Source organism: Melanerpes formicivorus, unplaced genomic scaffold, assembly GCF_026170545.1.
Source record: "Melanerpes formicivorus ecotype bairdi unplaced genomic scaffold, bMelFor1.0.p_v2 SCAF_268, whole genome shotgun sequence".
NCBI lineage: Eukaryota > Metazoa > Chordata > Aves > Piciformes > Picidae > Melanerpes > Melanerpes formicivorus.
In genome coordinates this window covers 48046-55999 of record NW_027142620.1, presented here as the reverse complement: position 1 = coordinate 55999, position 7954 = coordinate 48046, and positions in this window count along the sequence as shown.

Genomic DNA, 7954 nt, shown 5'->3' with positions numbered 1-7954 from the left:
GTTGGTTAGTTAGGGTTGGGTGATTGGTTGGGTTTAATAATCTTGAAGTGCTCTTGTTTGGATTCTGGACAGAAGGGTGGAGTCCAACAGGATGGCATTTAACAGGTCTGAGTGCCAGGTTCTACACATTGGCCACAGCAACCCCAGGCAGTGCTGTAGGCTGGGGACAGAGTGGCTGAGAGGGACCTGGGGGTGCTGGTGGACAGCAGCTGAACATGAGCCAGCAGTGTGCCCAGGGGGCCAAGAAGGCCAATGGCATCCTGGCCTGAATCAGGAAGAGTGTGGCCAGCAGGAGCAGGGAGGTCATTGTGCCCTGTGCTCAGCACTGGTTAGGCCACACCTTGAGTCCTGTGTCCAGTTCTGGGCTCCTCAGTTTCAGAAGGACATTGAGAGACTTGAAGGTGTCCAGAGAAGGGCAACGATGCTGGGGAGGGGTCTGGAGCACAGCCCTGTGAGGAGAGGCTGAGGGAGCTGGGGTTGCTTAGCCTGGAGAAGAGGAGGCTCAGGGGAGACCTCATTGCCCTCTCCAGCTCCCTGAAGGGAGGTTGTAGCCAGGTGGGGGTTGGTCTCTTCTCCCAGTCAAGCAGCACCAGAACAAGAGGACACAGTCTCAAGCTGTGCCAGGGGAAGTTTAGGCTGGAGGTTAGGAAGAAGTTCTTCATAGAAAGAGAGATTGGCCCCTGGGATGTGCTGCCCAGGGAGGTGGTGGAGTCCCCATCCCTGGAGGTGTTCAGGAGGGGATTGGATGTGGCACTTGGAGCCATGGTTTAGCAGTCAGGAGGTGGTGGGTGACAGGTTGGCCTTGATGATCTCTGAGGTCTTTTCCAACCTGATGGATTCTCTGATTCTCTGCCCACGTGAGCTAAATGCCTGATGCCTAGGAGAAGGCAGGAGTCTAGGTGTCGACAGCTCCTTTTGATCCCTGGCTCTCAACTGCTGTGTTTAGGGAGAAGCAGCCAGGTTGCTCCTGGGAGGGGGCACTCAATTTTGCAGCAGGCAAAGTGAGGCAGCAAATTAGCAGTGTTTCTAGAAATCCTTTGCCCCTGCTTGCTGGGTGGCATTGAATCTCACAGGTGGTGAGTGGATGAGGTAAAGAAAACCAACAAAACAACAAAGCCCCCAGGCTCTGGCTGAGTGAGGAGGTGTGAGTGCAATCAGGAATGCACAGCAACTTGAGAGGCTTGAAGCCTTTCACTACCTAAATGAAGGTTTCACCTGCAGGAGTGTCCCAGGTGAGGCAGACTCTCTAAGAGCTCTGCACACTGACATAACAAAATGATAACCTTTGGGTTTTAAGAGTGGTGGTGTTAAAGGTAAAAGCTTGGATGCAGAAGTTAACCGACAGGAATCTTTTCTGTCTCCTCCAAGAGCTTTTTCTCTTGTCTGAGACAGTTCACAGGCTCACAGGATGTCAGGGGTTGGAAGGGACCACTGCAGATCTTCCAGTCCAAACCCCCTGCCAGAGCAGGAGCATAGAACCCAGCACAGGTCACACAGGAACACATCCAGACAGGGGTGGAAAGGCTCCACAGAAGGAGACTCCACAACCTCTCTGGGCAGCCTGCTCCAGGGCTCTGGGACCCTCACAGTCAAGAAGTTCCTCCTCATGTTGAGCTGGAACCTCCTGTGCTGCAATTTCCATCCACTGATATCCAGGATATGGATATCCAGATATGGATAAACATTTATTAAATCCTCTCTCAGCCTTCTTCTCTCCAGACTCAACAGCCCCAGGGCTCTCAGCCTCTCCTCCCCAGGCAGTGCTGCAGTCCCTTCAGCAGCCTTGCAGCCCTCCCTTGGGCTCTCTCTAGCAGTCCCTGTCCCTCCTGAATTGGGGAGCCCAGAGCTGGATGCAATATTCCAGGTGGGGTCTCAGCAGGGCAGAGCAGAGGGGGAGGAGAACCTCCCTGGCTCTGCTGGACACCTCCTCTGAATGCCCCCCAGGACCCCCTTGGCCTTCTTGGCCCCCAGGGCACATTGCTGTCCCATGCAGAGCTTGCTGCCCACCAGCACTCCCAGCTCCTTCTCCCCAGGACTGCTCTCCAGCAGATCCCCTAATTAATCACCCAGTTAATTTTATACTGGAAGTCAATTTTGGCATAGGCAGCAACAAGAATTCTTTTTCATTATCTCAAAGCAGTTTGTTAGGGATCATGTCCATGACTGAGGCTTAACATAAAATAGAATCATAGAGTCACTCCAGCTGGAAAAGTTCTCTAAGATCATCAAGTTCAATCATGAACCTTACTGCACCCTGCCCAGGAAGCCACATCCCAAAGTGCCATATTCACTCATTCCTGGAACACCTACAGGCATGGGGACTCCACCACCTCCCTGGGCAGCCTGTGCCAATCCCTGACCACTCTGGCAGGAAAGACTTTTCCTGATCTCCAGACTAAACCTCCCTTGGTGCAACTTGAGGTTGTTTTCTCTTGTCCTGTGACTTGCATCTAGGGAGAAGAGCCCAACCCCACTCCACTCCACTCTCCTTTCATGGAGACTCCCATGAGTCTCTTCCCCATGAGTCTCTCTTCTCCAGGCTGAACAGCCCTACTTTGCTCAGCTGCTCCTCTGCAGCCCTGTCCTCCAGACCCTTCCTCAGCTGTATTGCCCTTCCCTGTACCAGCTGCAGGACTCCAATGGCCTCCTTGTAGTGAGGAGCCCAAAATTCCTCAAGGTGTGGCCTCACCAGTGCCCAGCACAGGGGCACAATCATAGAATCAACAAGGTTGGGAAAGACCTCAGAGATCATCGAGTCCAACCTAGCACCCAGCACCCCCAGACAACCAAACCATGGCTCCAAGTGCCTCATCCAATCCCCTTTTGAACACCTCCAGGGATGGTGGCTCCACCACCTCCCTGGGCAGCACATTCAAATGGCAAATTACTCTACCAGTGAAGAACTTTCTCCTCACCTCCAGCCTAAACTTCCCCTGGCACACCTTAAGACTGTGTCCTCTTGTTCTGGTGCTGGCTGCCTGGGAGAAAAGACCAACCCCCACCTCCCTTCAGGGAGTTGTAGAGAGCAATGAGGTCTCCCCTGAGCCTCCTCTTCTCCAGGCTAAGCAACCCCAGCTCCCTCAGCCTCTCCTCACAGGGCTGTGCTCCAGACCCCTCCCCAGCTTTCTTGCCCTTCTCTGGACACCTTCCAGCAGCTCAACATCTTTCCTAACCTGAGGGGCCCAGGACTGGACAGGAGGAGTTAGGTATTGGGTGAGAGGTTGGACTTGATGATCTCTGAGGTCTTTTCCAACCTGATTGATTCTGAGATTCTGTGATTCTATGACTCCAATCACTTCCAAACCCACCTGTGACAGTTTCTACCTCCTCAGAGGTCACAAGTTCAGGATAATGCTGGGAAGTGCTTCCCCAGGCTCTCATTTGGTTTCAGTGTCATTTTTATTCCAGGCCTTTTGTCTCCTTAGCACCAGAACAAGCTGAACACAAGCAAGTGATGCCAAACACTGCCCCACAGCCTCCTCAGTTAACAGCAGGAAGGACTTGTTGTGGTTTAGGGAGTTCAGTAAGCAGAATGTCCTCACCAACAAATCAATGATTTGATTAATCAGTTCCTAGTTAGTCAGCAACACAGAGAGAATAAATGCTGCAGACCACCCAGACTGTGAGACAGCAAAACCTCTCATGAAAGCCACTGTTGTGCTCATAGTAAAGAACTTCTTCCTCATCCAATCCAAACCTACCCTGCTCCAGTTTCAAGCCACTGCCCCTGGTCCTCTGGCTGCATACCTTTGGAAACAGCTCCTCCTCAGCCCCCTTCAGCCACTGGAAGGCTACTGTAAGGTCTCCTTGGAGCCTTTGCTCCCCAAGCTGAACTCCTTCAACTCTCCCAGACTGTCTTTATAGGAGAGATGCTCCACGCTGCTGCTCTCAGCTTTGTGGCCTTCCTTGGGGCCTCTTGGTATAGAATCATTGAATCACTAAGGGTGGAAAAGACCTCAGAGATCATCAAGTCCAACCTGCCACCCAACAGCTCCTGACAACTAAACCATGGCTCCAAATGCCAAGGTTGAACACCTCCAGGGATGGTGACTCCACCACCTCCCTGGGCAGCACATCCCAATGGCCAATTTCTCCTCAGCTCCAGCCTGAATCTCCCCTGGCACAGCTCCCCTGAGCCTCCTCTTCTCCAGGCTAAGCAACCCCAGCTCCCTCAGCCTCTCCTCACAGGGCTGTGCTCCAGACCCCTCCCTGGCTTCATTGCCCTTCTCTGGACACCTTCAAGTCTCTCAATGTCCTTCTGAAACTGAGGGGCCCAGAACTGGACACAGGACTCAAGGTGTGGCCTAAGCAGTGCTGAGCACAGGGCACAATGACCTCCCTGCTCCTGCTGGCCACACTCTTCCTGATGCAGGCCAGGATGCCCTTGGCCCTCTTGGCCCTGTGGGCACACTGCAGGCTCATGTTCAGCTGCTGTGCACCAGCACCCCCAGGTCCCTCTCTGCCTGGCTGCTCTCAGCCACTCTGACCCCAGCCTGTAGCACTGCCAGGGGTTGCTGTGGCCACTGTGCAGAACCTGGCACTTGGATGTGGTCAATCTCCTGCAGGAATCCTCTAGCTACTAAATTCTTCAGGACATAGCTTCCTCCTCCTTGCTGCTGCAAGACTTATTGTTGGAAACCACCAGTAACTAATTACAGACCAGGTCCTTGTGTCAGGAGCTCCAAAAGAAAGGAAATATTCATTAGAGATGTCTGCTTCCCCTCCAAACGAAATAGCACCCACAAGCAACTCCTTATGGGCCATAACTGAGGGAGTGGAGCCTGCAATGAGCAAGGGCAGGTGTCATGCCAGGGCTGTGGTCACTGAAAGTCCTCCTAAGATGTAATCTGGCAGAGAGAGTGCACAGCAAGCCCTTGAATCATAGAATCATAGGGAAGGCTGCCTGGGGAGGTGGTAGAGTCACATCCCTGGAAGTATCTCAGAGAGCTGTGGATGTGAGTCATGGTCCAGACAGGGGACTGGTGGTGCTTTGTGAGAGTGATCTCAAATGCAACAACTCAGGAGACTACACCAGGGGTTCACTGCCATCAACAGTGAACCTTCACTGTGTCATCACAGAATGCCAGGGGGGGAAGGGACCCCCAGAGCTCATCCAGGCCAACCCCCCTGCCAGAGCAGGAGCACCCAGAGCAGGTCACACAGCAACACAGCCAGGCAGGTCTTGAATAGCTCCACAGAGGGAGACTCCACAACCCCCCTGGGCAGCCTGCTCCAGGCTTCTCTCACCCTCACAGGGGAAAAATTCTTCCTCCTCTTTCCATGGCACTTCCTCTGCCTCAGCTTCCACCACTGCCCCTTGTGCTGCCATTGGGCATCCCCCAGCAGAGCCTGGCTCCAGCCTCTGGGCACTCCCCCTGCACAGCTTTAGCCACAGCAAGGAGCTCACCCTCAGGTTCCTCCTCTGCAAGCTCCAGAGCCCTCAGCTGCCTCAGGCTCTCCTCCTAAGGAAGATCTTCCACTGCCTGCAGCATCTTTGTGGCTCTGTGCTGGACTCTCTCAAGCAGCTCCCTGTCCCTCTTGACCTGAGGGGCCCAGAACTGGACACAAGATTCCAGATGTGGCCTCAGCAGGGCAGAGCAGAGGGGGAGGAGAACCTCTCTTGACCTACTCACCACAGCCCTTCTAACCCACCCCAGGATGCCCTTGGCCTTCTTGGCCACCAGAGCACATTGCTGGCTGATGCTCAACCTCCCATCCAGCAGCACCCCCAGGTCCCTTTCCCCTTCCCTGCTCTCCAGCAGCTCAGTCCCCAGCCTGTACTGCTGCATGGAGTTGTTCCTTCCCAGGTGCAAGACTCTCCCCTGGCTCTTGTTGAACTTCATCAAATTTCTCCCTGCCCAGCTCTCAGCCTGTCCAGGTCTTGCTGCATGGCAGCACAACCTTCTGGTGTGTCAGCCACTCCTCCCAGCTTGGTGCCAGCAGCAGACTTGCTGGCAGTGCCCTCTGGCACTGTTTGCCCATAAGCTGGTGTGCAATAGGTAGGGAAAAGTGAGAGGAGAAAGGTGGAAAGGTAAAGTGAAGAGAGGAAGAAGTTTATGGCTACCACCACTGTGAGGGTCCAAAGCTGTCTCTCTGGTGCAGTCCTGCTGCTCCTTCTGATCTTCTCTGGATCCTGGTGGGGAAAGCTTTCCTCCTGGGTATTCTTTGCCTTCTTGTGGCAGCCTCTTCTTCTTCTTCTTCTTCTTCTTCTTCTTCTTCTTCTTGTAACCTGTCCCATTGAAAAGGAGACCTCTGTTATAACCAGCTTCACACCTGCCTGTGTCCAAACTCCTCCTCTTTCTCCCCCTCCTGCCCCCAAGAGTAAGGCTTCCACTCATGCCCAAGGAGGAGTGCCTGAGGTGGGGTGTGGGCACAAGGCATGGTCTGCCTTGGAGCTGGGCAGCTGTGGGCCAGGAGCTGTGTTTGTGTATTCTAATGACATCAGAAGGAGCAGAGCTGCTTCCACCCTCAACAGACCTGGGATGCTGTGGTTCCACACTGCCAGTCACAGAGTCACAGAAACACTCAGGTTGCAAAAGAGCCTCAGGGTCACCAAGGCCAACCCAGAACCCTGCTCTGCAAGGGTCACCCCTCAAGCATAGCCCCAAGCACCACAGCCAAACCACAGGAACACATCCAGACAGGGATGGAAAGGCTCCAGAGAAGGAGACTCCACACTTTCTGTGCTTGGATCCTGGCTGGGGAGGAGCTGGGCAAAGAGGAATCCCTGGGGAGCTGCTTGGCAGCTCAGGGGCAGCCCGAAGCCCCCACAGTGTCCCCTACCCTGTGAGGGCTGTGCCCCCTGGGGGCCTTCAGGGAGTCTGTGGGGCTGGAGGTGCCCTGACCCTGGGGGCTGGCACAGCCACTGTCCCTGGGGCTGTCCCTGGGGGGCAGGGTGGGGATGCCAAGTGCCACTTGTGGGGTACCTCGGTGCCCCAGAGCAGGTGTCTGTGTGGGCAGAAGCCCTGCCTGGCACTGCTGCCAGCGGCCCAGGACAGCCCCCAGGGCACAGAGCTGGCTGGGCACGAAAGGCAATCCAGCAGCCTCAGTGCCACCAGCCCTCTGCTCCCCAGAGCCTCTGGGTCCCCAGAGCTGGCACCCAGGGGACATGGGGCTGCAGGGAGGCCTCTGCCCCGGGCCTGGCTGGGTGCCAATGGCCTCTTTGCCTTCCTCAGAGCCCTTTGCCCCCCGGGGGCGGGCAGCAGGCACAGAGCTGATGCAGGCAGCAGGGCAGGCAGAGCAATCTATGCCTCAGGCTGGGAGTGAGGATGGGGACCAGGTGCCTGCAGCAGAGCCAGGGCAGCAGGTCAGTGCCTGCAGGGCAGGATTCAAGAGCAGAACCTCTCAGCACTGCCCTGCAGCTCTCTGGTTCCCTACTGCAACTCCTGCCCCACGAGCAGCAGCTGGGCAAGGAGCTCGGTGCCAGCGTGGGGCTGGGTTAAGCAGCTGATCGCCAGCTGCCCTCTACAGCAAAGCCTCTGCTCGGGACAGGGACTGCGGCAGCCGGCAGGAGCGGAGCTGCGTTTGCTGCTTGTGCCCAGCGCTGCCTCCTGCCCTTCTCTGCTCTCTCGGCAGCCCCGCAGCATCCTTCAGGCCCTCTGAGCGGCAGCGCAGCGAGAGGAGCCCCAGAGTGCTCCGTGCCCCGGCTCGGAGAGCAGAGCCCTTGGCGATGTGTGGGCAGCGCTGGGGCTGGGGCCGGGGCCGGGGCGGGGGACCCCTTGCAGGCCCTGAGGGGTGCCCGGGGCTGGCTCCTCAGGGCAAAGATGGCGGCCAGGCCCCGGCGGCCTACAGCTCCCATGGTGCACTGCGCGGAGCGGCCGCGGCTCGCGGGCGGAGCGGCCGGCAGCGGGCGGGGCTCGTGGGTGGGAGCGGGCGGGGCTCGTGGGTGGGAGCGGGCGGGGCTCGCGTTGCTGAAGAGCCAATGGGAGGCTCTGCTCGACGATTGACCAATGAG